Here is a 16342-nt window from a genome sequence, read left to right as displayed (position 1 = left end):
GACCCAGTCAAGTAGGTCAAATAAAAGTGCCCTGTTATGGGATACCTCTAGATAGACCCTTGGTGCCTGGGGTTGCCACCTCATCCCTTTAGGCCTGATTCACACCTGTGTTGCAATCTGCTGCGGGAAAAAAATAAGTCATGGACCCTATCCAACAATGCATAGATGTGAATGTGTCCCATAGGAAACCATGTTAAATGGACTGCAGTGAGTTTCTGCAAAAGATACTCCTAAACATATAGGTATGAACTAGGCCTTAAAACTGAACATAACACAGGTTCAGAGGATAATTTAATGCAGATAAGGTACCAAGTGAGTTTAAATACCACCTTAACCCCTTCACGCCTAAGGGTAAACAAATCTAAATGCCTAAGCACAATTCTGCAACGTTGACGTGTTAGTAAAACCGTACATATCGGCACAACTACTTTGTACATCCAGGTGGATTATACCTTGTTTTTTTCAGGACAAATTGGGCTTTCATTTGGTGGTAAATGGTCATGGATAGCTCCTAATTTTTTTTTATTATTAAAGGAAAACTGGGCCAAAATAGTAAAAAAAATCATTTTTTTAAATTTAACTGTGTGTTTCTTGTTACGACCATAACCTAGCACCAAAGAACAACTCAAAATACATTCTCCAGTTCTTGACGATCACAGCGATACCATATATGTGTATGTTATTTGTTGTTTGTACCCGTAGTACAGTCCAGAAACAACAGTGCGCATTTTGTTTTTGTCTTTTTTTTTTATATATAAAACACACTGTCACTGACATTGACATTAACACTAACACCAATTTTTTTTTTTAATCCTGACCTTTGACCCTGACCTTGACCCAAACACTAACCCTGGTACTGAACTAGATCAAACCTTGATCTAGGTATTTTTCTTTATTTTTTCTTTTATTTTTTAATATTTATTTATCTTTTTTTTTTTTTTTACAAACTTTTTTTTCTCTCTCTGTGTCAGGAGTTCGAGAGATACAATGTATCTCTCTTCTCCATTCATAGAGAGAGAGAAAACAAGGGGGCCGGGCTGCACAGTGATTGATCACTGTGATAGCCAATCAGAGGCTATCACAGCGATCACGTGACCCGGAATCGGGAGTCCCGGGTCCCGATCGTTAGAACGGGACCCGGGGCTCTCAGTGACACCGCGGTCTTGGTGCTGGGAGCGGGCCGAGCGGCGCGCTCCCAGCACAAAGACAGGTACGCAAATATGCAAATATGAGGCCGCATATTTGTGTTACGTCGGCGTCAAGGGGTTAATCAGCCACAGAACCTGGGTAATTTAATATGTTAGGTTTTAAAGGGATAAGGTGGCAACCCTGTTGGTGCCCCAGATACACAGCACACTCACCGGATTGTTTTGACTCGTATTACCAAGTGAATCAATCAGCGCCTAAGGTGGTCTAGTGATCAGAGTACTTCAGACCCTTAATCATCATCCAGCTCGTAGAAATCTTCTCTGCTGTGTCTTCGCTTGTCCCAGGAAGGTATCTCAAAGCCATCATACAAGGAGGGTGAGGAGATCCCCATATAGTGTAGAATGCTTTTTTAAATTAAAGACATAGTTACATAGTCTGGCTGAAAAAAGACAAAAGTCTATCCAGTTCAACCATAGAAAAAAAAAAAGTTATAATCCTATACCCACAGTTGATCCAGAGGAAGGCAAAAAGAAACCCAGCAAAGCACGATTCAATTTGCTCCTGCTGGGAAAAAAATTCCTTCCTGATCCCATGAGAGGCAATCCGATATTCCCTGGATCAACTTTACCTATAAATGTTAGTATCCAGTTATATTCTGTGTATCCAAGAAACAATCCAGGACTTTTTTGAAGCAATCTACTGAGCTGGCCAGAACCAACTCTTGAGGGAGTCTATTCCACATTTTCACAGCTCTCACTGTGAAGAAACCTTTCCGGGTTTGGAGATTACATTTCTTTTCCTCCAGACTTAAAGAGTGCTCCCTTGTCCTCTGTGATGACCTCAGGGTGAATAGTCATGCACTTACATAAAACATCACAACTGCGTGTATGCAAAGGAAAAGCCAGTATCTAATATGGCCATCATGCTTCTGTGGATATGACATCAGCCCAGCCTACGTGTGTCATCATCAGTCTGCAATGTCTTCAGGAGAAAGGGCTTCCGGTTGCTGTGTCCGACCATATGAACAGAAAACTGTCTCCTGCACCCAATTCGCCATATTATTACTCTAAACAATTACAATCATAACAGCCTATTATGTGCCACTTTCTGATCCATATTTACTGGCATTTGGGCATTCATGTCAATAGCACCCAATGTCAAGCACCCACACAATACTGCGTATATCGCCATCTAGCGTTCAAACCCCAAACTAATACAAGGGGTCAGAACAATCCAATAAGTGTGGTGGTTATCTAGGGCACTCTGACATGTTTTGCCCGCCCACAGGGTGTAGTCATAGGGGCTGAGTGGAACATGTCAGGGATGTGGCTTGGACAGTCTAGGCTGAGACTGCTTCCACTGTTCACACAAGGGTTTTGTGTGGTGTGCGACTTCTTTTCCTTCCTCATTGACTTCTATGGAGCTGAGAAAGCGCTTTCCCTGCCAGCACTCTCAGTGGTTCTCAGCATATAAGGACCTATTAGAGCCTGAAGCGACACCCTACATTCACTATATCTGGTTTCTCACAGTACACAGAACATGGAAATGCAATTATTTTAGTAAATATAAACTGCTAAATACCTTTTCTCATCAGCAGTTAGAGCAGTCTTGTGACTTCACAAGACACTATCAGTGTCCAGCAAAGCACTGGTTAAAGCTTGTAGGAGGAGTTTTCATTCTCCCCTGATTATCCTATGAAGCTACATAACCCCTGACCCTCTGGAGTGGACAGTGCTGATTGACCCTATGCTGATCACATGCACTCTTCCAACAACAACAAAAAAAACTAGTGATACACACCAAACTGAGCATGTGCAGCGTGCTCCCAAGGCTCTGTTCTATCAGCAGATGGATTGGGGACAGTAGAAGAAGGGGAGAATCAGAGAAGACCGGATCAAACAGCCTTTTTACACAATACAGAAGAATATCCCCTTAGGTTCCACAGTGAGTATAGCAAGCATGTTTTACTGCATATACAGACTGATTTTACTGTTGTGGGTTTAGTAACACTTTAATTTCTTTGTGTGGGGTCACAGTGAGAGTATCTGGAGGAATGCAATTGCAACGCACTTTATTTGAATTACTTACCACACTTGATTGGATGTCGTTTGGAGTGGCACATTTAGCACACCTTTTTTTAGTGTGGACTTCTTTATATTCATTTATATATGATTGATTACACAGTGTTTACGTTGATATATTCCTGAGGTAAGTGTTTTAGACACATTATAACAGCAGCTACCATTGAAAACAAAAGTTTTTTGAGCTACACAAGAGCAGGTGGTTTTATTTTTTGATTTTGCACTTTAAACAAGCTGCTAGAAGGCTTCAGCACTACTTGAAGCTTGTTGAAAGCCTGCTAGCAACTTGTTTAAAGTGACCATCAGCACTCCCATTAGGATCCATATATAATATTTCCAAACAGGAGCTGAAGGGCACTTTAAAGGCTTAGAGAAAGCTGCTAGAAGCTTGCTGAAAGCATCATAAAAGCTTGTGGTTCACAGTGCTTTTATACAAGGTGAGACCTGTGTGAAACAAGCCTTATAGTGACCCTTTTCTTCTACACTTCAAATAATGGAATACAATTTACTGAAAAAGCAGAGGTTGTGAAAAGGGAACAAATGGAGTGTAAGATGCAGTTACCAACAGCAGCCAGCAGATTTCAGGTAACAGAATACAGATTGACATAAGAATTCTAAATGGTTGCTCTGTATTACAGCACTTTGAACAGGGTATCTTTTATTATTACAGGTATTGACATAGTTACATATAGTCAGTCTGGCTGAAAAAAAGACAAAAGTCCATCCACTTCAACCATTAAAAAAAAAAGAAAAAGTTATAATCCTATACCCAGTTGATCCAGGGGAAGGCAAACCCCCCCCCCCCCCCCCCCAGCATAGCATGAACCAATTTTCACCTGCAGGGGAAAAAATCCTTCCTGATCTCCCGAGAGGCTATCGGATATTTTCTGGATCAACTTTACCTATAAATGTTAGTATCCAGTTATATTCTGTGTATCTAGAAAAGAATCCAGGACTTTTTTCAAGCAATCAACTGAGCTGGCCAGAACCAACTCTTGAGGGAGTCTATTCCACATTTTCACAGCTCTCACTGTGAAGAAACCTTTCCGTGTTTGGAGATTACATTTCTTTTCCTCCAGACATAAAGAGTGCCCCCTTGTCCTCTGTGATGACCTCAGGGTGAATAACTCTACACTGTGGTAATCAGTCTACAATGTCTTCAGGATTACGGTGATCATATCCCCCCCTTATGTATTATACGTGGAGATCATATCCCCCCTTATGTATTATACATGGAGATCATATCCCCCCTTATGTATTATACATGGAGATCATATCCCCCCTTATGTATTATACATGGAGATCATATCCCCCTTATGTATTATACATGGAGATCATATCCCCCCTTATGTATTATACATGGAGATCATATCCCCCCTTATGTATTATACATGGAGATCATACCCCCCCTTATGTATTATACATGGAGATCATACCCCCCCTTATGTATTATACATGGAGATCATATCCCCCCTTATGTATTATACATGGTGATCATATCCCCCCCTTATGTATTATACATGGAGATCATATCCCCCTTATGTATTATACATGGAGGTCATATCCCCCCCCTTATGTATTATACATGGAGATCATATCCCCCCTTATGTATTATACATGGAGCTCATATCCCCCTTATGTATTATACATGAAGATCATATCCCCCTTATGTATTATACATGAAGATCATATCCCTCCTTATGTATTATACATGTTGATCATATCCCTCCTTATGTATTATACATGGAGATCATACCCCCCTTATGTATTATACATGAAGATCATATCCCCCCTTATGTATTATACATGAAGATCATATCCCCCCTTATGTATTATACATGAAGATCATATCCCCCCTTATGTATTATACATGGTGATCATATCCCCCCTTATGTATTATACATGGTGATCATATCCCCCCTTATGTATTATACATGGAGATCATATCCCCCCTTATGTATTATACATGGAGATCATATCCCCCCCTTATGTATTATACATGGAGATCATATCCCCCCCTTATGTATTATACATGGAGATCATATCCCCCTTATGTATTATACATGGAGATCATATCCCCCTTATGTATTATACATGGAGATCATATCCCCCCCTTATGTATTATACATGGAGATCATACCCCCCTTATGTATTATACATGGTGATCATATCCCCCCTTATGTATTATACATGGTGATCATATCCCCCCTTATGTATTATACATGAAGATCATATCCCCCTTATGTATTATACATGGAGATCATATCCCCCTTATGTATTATACATGGAGATCATATCCCCCCTTATGTATTATACATGGAGATCATATCCCCCCCTTATGTATTATACATGGAGATCATATCCCCCCTTATGTATTATACATGGAGATCATATCCCCCTTATGTATTATACATGGAGATCATATCCCTCCTTATGTATTATACATGGAGATCATATCCCCCCTTATGTATTATACATGGTGTTCATATCCCCCCTTATGTATTATACATGGAGATCATATCCCCCCTTATGTATTATACATGGAGATCATATCCCCCCTTATGTATTATACATGGAGATCATATCCCCCCTTATGTATTATACATGGAGATCATATCCCCCCCTTATGTATTATACATGGAGATCATATCCCCCCTTATGTATTCTACATGGAGATCATATCCCCCCTTATGTATTATACATGGAGATCATATCCCCCCCTTATGTATTATACATGGAGATCATATCCCCCTTATGTATTATACATGGAGATTATATCCCCCCTTATGTATTATACATGGAGATCATATCCCCCCTTATGTATTATACATGTTGATCATATCCCTCCCTTAATCTCCTCTTCTCAAGAAAGAATAAATTCAGTTCCTCTAATCTTTCTTCATAGCTGAGCTCCTCCATGCCTCTTATCAGTTTAGTTGCCCTTCTCTGTACTTTCTCCAGTTCCCCAATGTTCTTTTTGTGAATTGGTGCCCAAAACTGAACTGCATATTCCAGATGAGGTATATTAATGATTTGTACCGGGGGAAATGATATCTCTCTCTCTGGAGTCTATGCCTCTTTTAATACAAGAGAGGATTTTGTTCGCTTTAGAACCGCAGCTTGGCATTGAATGCCATTATTAAGCTTGTGATCTACCAGAACCCCCAGATCCTTCTCCACCATTGACCCCCCCAGTTGTACCCCCCCCCTAGTATGTATAATGCATGCATATTCTTAGCCCCCAAGTGCAGAACCTTACATTTATCAACATTAAACCTCATTTGCCACATAGTTGCCCAATTAAACAGAGCACTGAGGTCGGCTTGTAAATTGGAGACATCCTGTGAGGACGTTATTCCACGGCACAGCTTGGTGTCATCTGCAAAGACTGAAATGGGATTTTTATTGCCAGACTCTATATTGTTTATAAATATATTAAAAAGTAAGGGTCCCAACACTGAACCTGATCTAGTATTATTGGATATAGTGTGATCAGTGATATTGATATAATTCTGACAATTTATGCAGCGATTTAAAAAAAAAATGTACATTTATCAGTCTCTGCCCTCAAGGAGCTCACCATCCCAGGTTCCTGTCTCACATGCATAAATACTGTACATACTAGGACCAGTTTAAATTGGAGCCAAACCCATGAGTATGTCTATGGAGTGTAGGAGGAAACCCATACAAGCTCTGCGCAGGTAGTGTCCTGGGCCAGAATTCAAATTGATGGCCCAGCGCTGCAAGGCACACGTGCTAACCACCAAACCACTGTGCTGCCCGGTGTGTTTGCCTCCTGAAATAAAAGGTTTGTTGTGCAGAGCCAGTATACAATGGTATAGTATGTATGCGGCACCTTCACGCTTCTGGGTACAGGCTAGCCTCTGTCACAGTACAAGGCTTGATTTAACTACTTGCCAACCGCAGATAGCCGAATGACGGCTACACTGCGGCCGGCCAGTTCTGGGAGGGCGTCATATGACGTCCTCCCAGAACGCACTCTCCTGCACGCCCCTGGGGGCACACACCCGGCGATCTCCGTGATCGTTGTGTCCTACGGACACAGCTGATCACGTGATGTGGTAAAAGGCCAATCACATCGGCCTTTTACCACATGATCAGCCGTGTCCAATGACACGCTGATCACAGGGAAATGCAATTGCTGGTTCTCTGCTGCACTTTCCTCACACTGTCAGAGCGTGAGGAAAGTACTGCCGAGAACCGGCAGTTGTCAGAGCAGGGATTGGCACTGATGATCAGTGCCCTGATGAGTGGTGCCCAGCAGTGCCACCCATGAGTTCTGCCTACCTGTACCCAGCAGTGCACCCACCTGTGCCCAGCAGTGCCACCCAGTAGTGCCACCCACCAGTGCCCATCAATGCAGTGCTGCCAGTCAGTGCCCAGCGGTTGTGCCAGTCAATGCCGAGCAGTGCTGCCAGTCAGTGCTGTCTATCAGTACCCATCATCAGTGCTGCCTATCAGTGCCGCCTATCCATGCCACCTCATTAGTGCTGCCTATCAGTGCCGCCTAGCAGTGCCCATCTGTGCTGCCTCATCAACGCACATCAGTGAAGGAGAAAAATTACCTGTTTGAAAAATTTTATAATAGAAACAAAGAAAATTTTTTTTTAAATTTTTTTTTCAACTTTTTTGTTTATAGCGCAAAGAGTAAAGCGCCCAGCGGTGACTAAATACCACTAAAAGAAAGCTCTATTTGTGAGAAAAAAATGATAAAAAGTTTATATGAGTACAACCTTGCATGACTGCACAATTGTCAATCAAAGTGTGACAGCGCTGAAAGCTGAAAATTGGCCTGGTAAAGAAGGGGGTATAAGTGCCCAGTAGGCAAGTGGTTAAGAACACTCCCATTGGCAGCATGAAGAGCTATGACACAAGCCATCAATGTATGGAAAGAAGGCAAGAGTAGGCAGGGCTGCAGTACAAAGACAGGAGGGAAGAGGAGACCTTAGGTGAGGAGTAGTAATTAAAGTCAAACTACAGGTTAAACTTTTTTCCATTTTGGACAGAGTAAGGGAGGGTTATAATCCCTGTCAGTTTATTTTTTGCTATCTGTCTCCCATTTCTGGAGATGTCCTACAGCCAAACAGGAAGTGAAAGAAAATCCCTGCAAATTAAGGCGATCTCTTGGGGCCCCCCCAGGTCACCAGGTCCCCATTGGAACCTTTTTCCTTTATTACTTTTCTGGGGACAACCCAAAATTTGGGGTTTTCTTTTACTTTCACTTTAAACAATAAAGGTAAAGAGGACAAATAGAGAGGGGGAATCTTTTTAATGGGGGCACAGACAGCAATAAAAACTGACAGGGGTTGTAATCCATATCCACTCTAAAGTACAACTAAAAGCAATTTTTTTTTTAAAGTGTAAAGTTGGGGCCAAAAAAAAAAAGTTTATCTCTGCAACATATGCATATTTCCCCATGATTTATTTCTTTAAAGACTCTGTAAGTGCAGATAAAAAACAGTAAATAGCAGTGCATTATGTAGTATATTCAAACTCTTAAATTGTAGTCCATTAAAAGTCCACAATGAACAGTTCCAGGTAGGGAGGGAGATGATAGAAATACACTTTGGGATGCAGCTCCTGAAGATCAGGATGATCCGGCACTGACACAAAACAAGAAGAAAGGGTCCAAGCCTCGTGCATTGAAAAATGATTGATTGGTGTAAGGCTGACCACACATTATTATCATTCAGGATTTATATAGCGACGAAAGTTTGCTCAACGCTTTACAAAATGAAGGCAGACATTACAGTTACAATATAATTTGGATACAAGAGGAAACAGAGGGCCCGGCTCATCAGAGCTTACAATCTAGGATATATACAGTTTTTCTTTGGATTTACCAAAACCATATCATATAAAGTAATGTATGGCCAGATTTAAGTTTAAAGGACAAGTTCACCTTTGGCGCATGTTACATGCTCCACCCATTTTTAGGGTGCAGTATGTAACATGTTTCCATAGCTCCCCCCTCCCCCCTCAGACAGATAATACGGGAATAATTTTCCCTGTACTATCTGTCAGATTTGAAAACAGCATAGCCATGCCCAGTTCTGTGAATGAGTGCCTACAAGTCCCAGCAGCCTTGGCAGCTGTCGGCTTGTAGTTTTCAATGAACTATCCATGGCACTGTGGCGTGCCATAGTAGTTCATTGAGGGCTAGTTCACACTAGATGCAGTTCAGTGCGCTTTTTTTTTTCTGCATCAAAAAAGCATGCACAGTGTTTTACATGTATTCCAATGGCCTTGGTTCACACTAGTACAGTCAGTTCCCTGTGCAGATAAAAAAAAAAGTAGAACGTGTTTCATTTTTCTGCACAGAACCATACTGGAACATGGCAATCTGCATCGAAAACTGCACCTGATGTGTGTGCTGTAAACAAAAACGTATCCGGAATGAATTTTTATAGTGCGAACTGGCCCTGAAGCTTCCTGTTAGAATATCTCTTTGCTCGTACATCCCGTACAGCAAGCAGATATTCTGACAGGTCTGCAGGAGACCTACATGGCACCAGTGATCTACTGATCACTGGTGCAATGCTTTCCAGGCTCCTGCAGACAAAAATAATAAATGCACTTTTTTTTTTTAACCTGCAAAAAAATGTGGATTTATTATTTTTGTCCAAAAGGTGAACTTTACCTTTAACCCCTAGATGCCGAGTGCATGCAAATATGTGGCCTCTTGGTGTCTGGTCCTTGACGCCGAGTGGCTGCATATTTGCATACCATTTGAAAATACATATGTGCTGAGAGCGCGTGCCCTGCGCGCTCCTAGCACATGTGTCCGTGACTCACGGAAAGGTCCCGATCTCCCCTTGCGATCAGGACCTTTTCCGATCATGTGACAGAGAATCATGGTCACATGACCCTAAAACCCCGCCCCACCACCTGGCTTCTGAAACTCTTAAAGGGCTGGGAGGTGGCAGTGCAAAGGGGGTTAAAGATGAACTCTGGGATAAATAACTATAGTGTGTTCTTCCTTGAATGTTGGTGTGCTTCATTTCTTCCAGACCTGTGCAGTAATCCAGAGTGAAACATTTCCTTCCTCCGGTCAACGCTGCCCTCTCTTCTTCTGCAGGGTGACTGATCTTGTCTCCGCCCCTCCTGTAGTTTTCTGCAAGTGGCCTATTGTGGGTGGAGCCTGCTGGGTTCCTCCCACAGCTCTACTCCCTGCACAGGCTATGTACAGGACAGTGATGATGTCACTGCTACGTTTAGAAGGTAATATCTTGGTTTGAAAGGCATTTGGTGCACACAAAGTGTATTCAGATCCTGAGGAACCCATTTGAATGCAAATCTTTGTTCTTGGAGTTCAGCTTTGAAAACACAGGTGGGTAACCTCAATCAGGGAGTGGAGCCCCACAAACCATTGCCAGTTACAGGGCTGTGACGTAGAAGCAGTTGCCAACAGTAGCACCCTTGCAATGAGGGATCCACTTTATAGGAGACCTCTGGACGTCCTTGATTGCCTGCCTTTGATGTGCAGAAGCTCAGGTATTTACATGTAAATGTTTTTAAGCTCTACTCTAGTAAATGATCATTTAAGGCATGAGGCTTGTGCATTTGCTTCTTGTGCTGACTTTGTGGCTCAGCAAAACAGCATTTTAATGGGCTGAGTGGTATCAGCCCTGCCCAGTGGTCTTTTGCTTAACCACCTTAAGCTGGCCATACATGGCTCGCATTGTGGCTGATTCCTGTGAATCGGTTAAAATTCGAGTTGTGGGTAGCCATCTTGACACCACCCAGGATGACAAACTTTGGCTGCAGTTACTGTTTGCCTGTCTTTTTCCCAATCAACTGCACTCATTATTATTCTGATTTATACAGGTAACAACTTTCTGAATACAATAGTTGACAACTGGCTGAATTTCAATCCATCCATGGCCATTAGTACAGCTTGGGGACCATATTTCATGTTACACCCATAGTGCAACATGAAATGTGGTCACATTATTATTACAGGTACTTGTATAGCGCCATCAATTTATGTAGCACTTTACATATATATTGTACATTCACATCTGTCCCTAACCCTCAAGGGGCGTACAATCTCAGGTCCCTAACTTACATTCGTACATACTAGGGCCAATTTAGACAGGATCCAATTAACCTACCAGCATGTCCTTGGAGTGTGGGAGGAAACCGGAGTACCCGGAGGAAACACACACAGGCACAGGGAGAGCATGCAAACTCCAGGCAGGTGGTGCCGTGGTTGGGATTCAAACCAACGACCCTAGTACTGCCAGGCGGGAGGGCTAACCATTTAGCCACTGTGCTGCCCATTCCCCAAACCCCTACCCTCAAACAGCCCCTTTAGTAACCTGAATCATTGTGTACTTCTCTCTACACCGTTTTGCTTTGATTTCAGTATGGCTGCTTGTGGTACCATTTGCACAGCTGCCTCATCCATTCACAGAGATCTGTGAATGGAAAGACTACAAGTCCCATCTTCCACTGCAGCAGAGGGACACCAATCACAATGGAGTTTACAAGTGCGGTGACATCACCGCAGTCATAGTCCATTGATTACTTGCTCCGCCCTGTAACGGTTGGTCTGTACTTCTTTACGGACCTGGGGCTGGGGGAAGAGTCAACAGAAACCTTTTGCATTGTACCTGCGGTGGATTTATTGTGGTTGCAATTCTCTGCAGGCTCCAATGCAAAATAATAATTGCACATTTTTTAAATTATCCGACTGCATTTATTTTTTTCCATAAGGTGGACTATCCCTTTAAACTACTGTCATTGCAGTTTGGGACTTGTACCGGGAATAAAGGTTGTTTCCCCTCTCTCTGTGTGGTCGTGACCCCATCTGGCCATTACACACAACTACGCTACTCAGTAAAGTCCTCCTCTCCTTGATCACCGGATGGTTGTGAAACTGCAAGTATTTCAAGATTATTATTATACAGGATTTATATAGCGCCAACAGTTTACGCAGCGCTTTACAATATAAGGGAGAAAGTACAATTACAATACATTTCAGAACAGAAGGAATAGGAGGGCCCGGCTCGTGGAGCTTACAATCTAAAGGAAGGGGGAGGTGATACAAAAGGTGATAACTGCGGAGGATGATCTGGCGGAGGTGATTCAAGTACAGTTCTTAGGTGGAGGTGGGGTAGGCTTCCCTGAAGAAGTGAGTTTTCAAAGATCGCCTAAAGGCAGACAGGGTGGGGGCTGACTGGACATGCTGTGGTAGGGAGTTCCAGAGGATGGGAGAGGCTCTGGAGAAGTCCAGTGAGGAGGGAGTTGCAGTAATCGAGGTGGGCTATAACCAAGGCATGGATAAGTTGTTTTGAGCATGGGAGGAGGTGATGAGGGAGCTAGAGAGGAGGATATCATGGGAGGAGCGGAGTGGGCGATTTGGGTGGTATCTGTGGATGAGGTTGGTGATGTAGCTAGGGGCAGTGTTGTGGATGGCTTTGTAAACTGTGGTTAGTATTTTGAATTTTATACATTGGTTTAGTGGAAGCCAGTGGAGGGATTGGCAGAGAGGGGCAGCAGTCGCTGATTGGTTGGTAAGGTGTATGAGTCTAGCAGCAGCAGTCATAATAGACTGAAGGGGGGATAGCCTGTGTAACGGTAGACCAATGAGGAGGGAGTTGCAGTAATCGAGGCGGGATATAACCAAGGCGTGGATGAGTTGTTTTGTGGTGTCATTGGTCAGGAAGGGGCGGATTTTGGAAATGTTCCGGAGGTTGAGGCGGCAGGATTTAGCCAGTGAGTGGATGTGGGGCCCAAAGGAGAGGTCAGAGTCTAGGATTACGCCTAGCACCCTGCCATGAGGGGAAGGACCAATGGTTGTGCTGTTGATCTTAATGGTAAAGTCATGAGTGGGGGATCGGGGGGAGGAAATATTACAAGCTCAGTTTTTGAAAGATGGAGTTTGAGGTAGTGAAGTGACATCCATGCTGATATGTCGCTTAGTAGATTTGTGATACGTGAGGAGATTGAGGGGGTGAGCTGGGGAGCGGAGAGATAGATTTGGGTGCCATCAGATCTCCTTTTCTAGCCTTTAAAGAGAAAGTGTGAACCATATACAGTGGGGCAAAAAAGTATTTAGTCAGCCACCAATTGTGCAAGTTCTTCCACTTAAAAAGATGAGAGAGGCCTGTAATTGGCATCATAGGTAGACCTCAACTATGGGAGACAAAATGAGAAGAAAAAATCCAGACAATCACATTGGCTGATTTAGAAAGAACCCAAGAACCATCCAAGAATGGTTTAGGTCTACCTATGATGCCAATTACAGGCCTCTCTCATCTTTTTAAGTGGGAGAACTTGCACAACTGGTGGCTGACTAAATACTTTTTTGCCCCACTGTATAATCACATCTTAAAAAGCCATAATCCTGGCTTGGAGCATTGGGAAAAGCCTGCTGAATCCAACTGGATTGTATAAACTCTGCACTGACTTTATCACAGTTGCAGTATTTCTTAATTAATTCCACTTGCTGCCCAAATTAGGGCTACATTAATACTTTTATCCAAACTAGCTGACCCATGATGGCTTGTTAATAAATGAACCATTTTTAAATTGTCCACTGACTTGACTTCACAATGAATTTAGGAGATCTATATTTATATGTTTAACAACAGGAGTTCTCACCAAGAACAAGTTCCAGGGCATTTAACTTGGCGGTAATGTGCTGTGCACTATTAAATCTACTTTCTGCAAACAGGGCATCTTCTTCCGCAGTGAAGTGTATCCAAGTTTTGGCATCTTGGCCGTGTTTGCGGTTTCTGGCTCTGTTCCAGAGCTGAGCTGCTCTTTTTTTTTTTTTTCTGTGAAACACTTTGTCACTCCAGACCAGTTCAATAAGCTTTCACGTGACGACAACCTTGACCAAGGCACAGTGTTTAATTAATAACCCATTTGATGCTACAACAATTAGAAAGCAATCAAGCATCATACCTGCTTATTACAGAGGCCAGCAAAGTTCTGCTGATTGACATTTCGTTTTCACCACTGAGACCAACTCTTATTTATTCATGTAAAACCTTTATCCCAAAAGAAAAAAAAAAAAATGTTGCTGTAACTGCTTGTGTAACTACAGCGTGAGCTGGAGTTTAGCTTCAATTTGTTAGTGTATTTGAATCTGATAGTACTTCCTACACTCCCCTCCCCCAGACTCACAATGCAGTTGTCTGTTGTGCCCCCTGTGCTCATTCATCCAGAGTGGAGGGGCTCTAATAGAGGAGGTGTGTCACTGGCCAGATCATCAGGTGAAAACGGGGGGAAAAAGCCTAAAAAAGAAAATTAATGCAGCCACCATATCTAATAATTGGTAAGCTGCAATATATTACATTTTTGGGTTTAATACTGCTTTAAAGAAGAAAATGCACAAGCATTAAAAAAAAAATTAAATACAGGTCCATATAATCATTTCTACATAGCCGCATTCACTTATCCAATGAAAGAGAATTGAAATGTGAAGAAATCCCCTCAATTATTCCTTGCTTTCCACATTCTCTACTCCTGCCCTGATAGAAGCCAGATTTGTGGGTTGAACTCAGTCAGAACTGAGCATGTTTGGGCAGGGGGCATGTCAGCTAGGGGACTCCCACCCAATTTCCCCCTCTTCATTGGTTGTTAGGATGAAGATGGCCCCTGCTGCCTAGCACTCTTGGTTGCTAAGATACAGCCCAAGCCCCCCCCCCCCCCGCTGCCTAGTGTTATCAGTTGCTAGGATGCAGGTAGCCCCTTCTACCTAGTTGCTAGGATGCAGGTAGCCCCTTCTACCTAGTGTCTTTGTTTGTTAGGATGCAGGTGTCCCTTCCACCTAGCAACCTCACTTGCTAAGATGCAGGCAGATCCTACAACCTAGCGTCCTTTGTTGCTAGGATGCAGGTGGCCTCTGCTGTATAGTGTCCCTAGTAGCTAGGATGCAGGCATCTGGACCGCATAGTATAATTTCGTTGGTATGGTGCAGGTCGCTGCCTGCGTGCTAGCAACCAAGTATGATGTGCAGCAGGGGCTTCTTGTGTCCCAGTGACCAATAAAGAGACAAAGTAGGTAAAAGGGGAACTTACATGCCCTCTGCATACTTAGTTAAGCGGATTGTCTCAGGACAGAACCTGGTTCACCGGACAAGTGCTGTGAGTAATAGGTAAATATTATTCTACCAGAAAGCGGTTGGTGGAGAGTGGGGTCCCATTGTCAATCACATATCTCAACAATGAGTAGAGCTAGAAAGACCAGAAACAGATGATACTTTGTCACCTGGGGGGACCAGGAGGAAGAAAAGTGTAGGGAATACTGCTGTATTCATTTATCCACAGCGCCCACAGCTGCCGGAATGCAATGGCTCTGCTGAGTAGTGACTGTTCTGATAGGATGCAGTCACTGTTTAGGTGTTGATATTCGCCTGGCTCAGTCAATTTTCAAATCGACTATTTTCAAGCTGGGTGTTGCATGCAAGACCATCTACAGCTCAAATTTTGGACGTTTCAGCATTCCTGCTGGCCACAATTTGAGCCACCTATGGGGGCCTTGACTTTCTTACTTGCTTTTTTTTGGTAAATTACTCAAAGCTCAGTGGCAAAAACAATAGTAAGGGCAGCTGAACCCCTTTGTGAGAGCAGCAACCAAGTTCAGGGTCCTGACGCCTCCCTACTAGCAGAGTTGCCACAAGGAAGGTGAATAATTATTTGGTAGCTGTGTTGTGAGGTGTTATACATCACATAGATATATCATGTATGTGAGAGGTAAAGAGGAACCTGCAGTGGGCTTGTATTGGATTGCCTGTCCTGCATTACAAAGGGGTAAACTAAAAGGTCATCAGGCTATTAACAAAACCCAATAGAGTGAACTGGTAGTGTAAGTTAGTGCACATATGTGGCCTGTTGTAGTTCTCTGTTTTGGTCACTAGATGCCCCCATAACTTAAGAATGGGATTCAGCCTAGGAGCCACTTGGGCTTCTGCTAAGGGAGGGGCACCCTGGGTGAGGTTATATAAGGATTTGTTGCTAGGGAGCAACAAGGGTTTGTTGCTAGGGAGGGAAGTTGTTAGTGGTTTTATCTGTGGCTAGAACAGTATGGACCAGCATGTTGGCAGGAGGCTTATATCAGTAGCTTTCTGCTCTAAGAGG

Source organism: Staurois parvus, unplaced genomic scaffold (genome assembly GCF_062004578.1).
Source record: "Staurois parvus isolate SC_StPar_1 unplaced genomic scaffold, SC_StPar_1.0 ptg000423l, whole genome shotgun sequence".
NCBI lineage: Eukaryota > Metazoa > Chordata > Amphibia > Anura > Ranidae > Staurois > Staurois parvus.
This window is presented reverse-complemented; position numbering follows the sequence as displayed.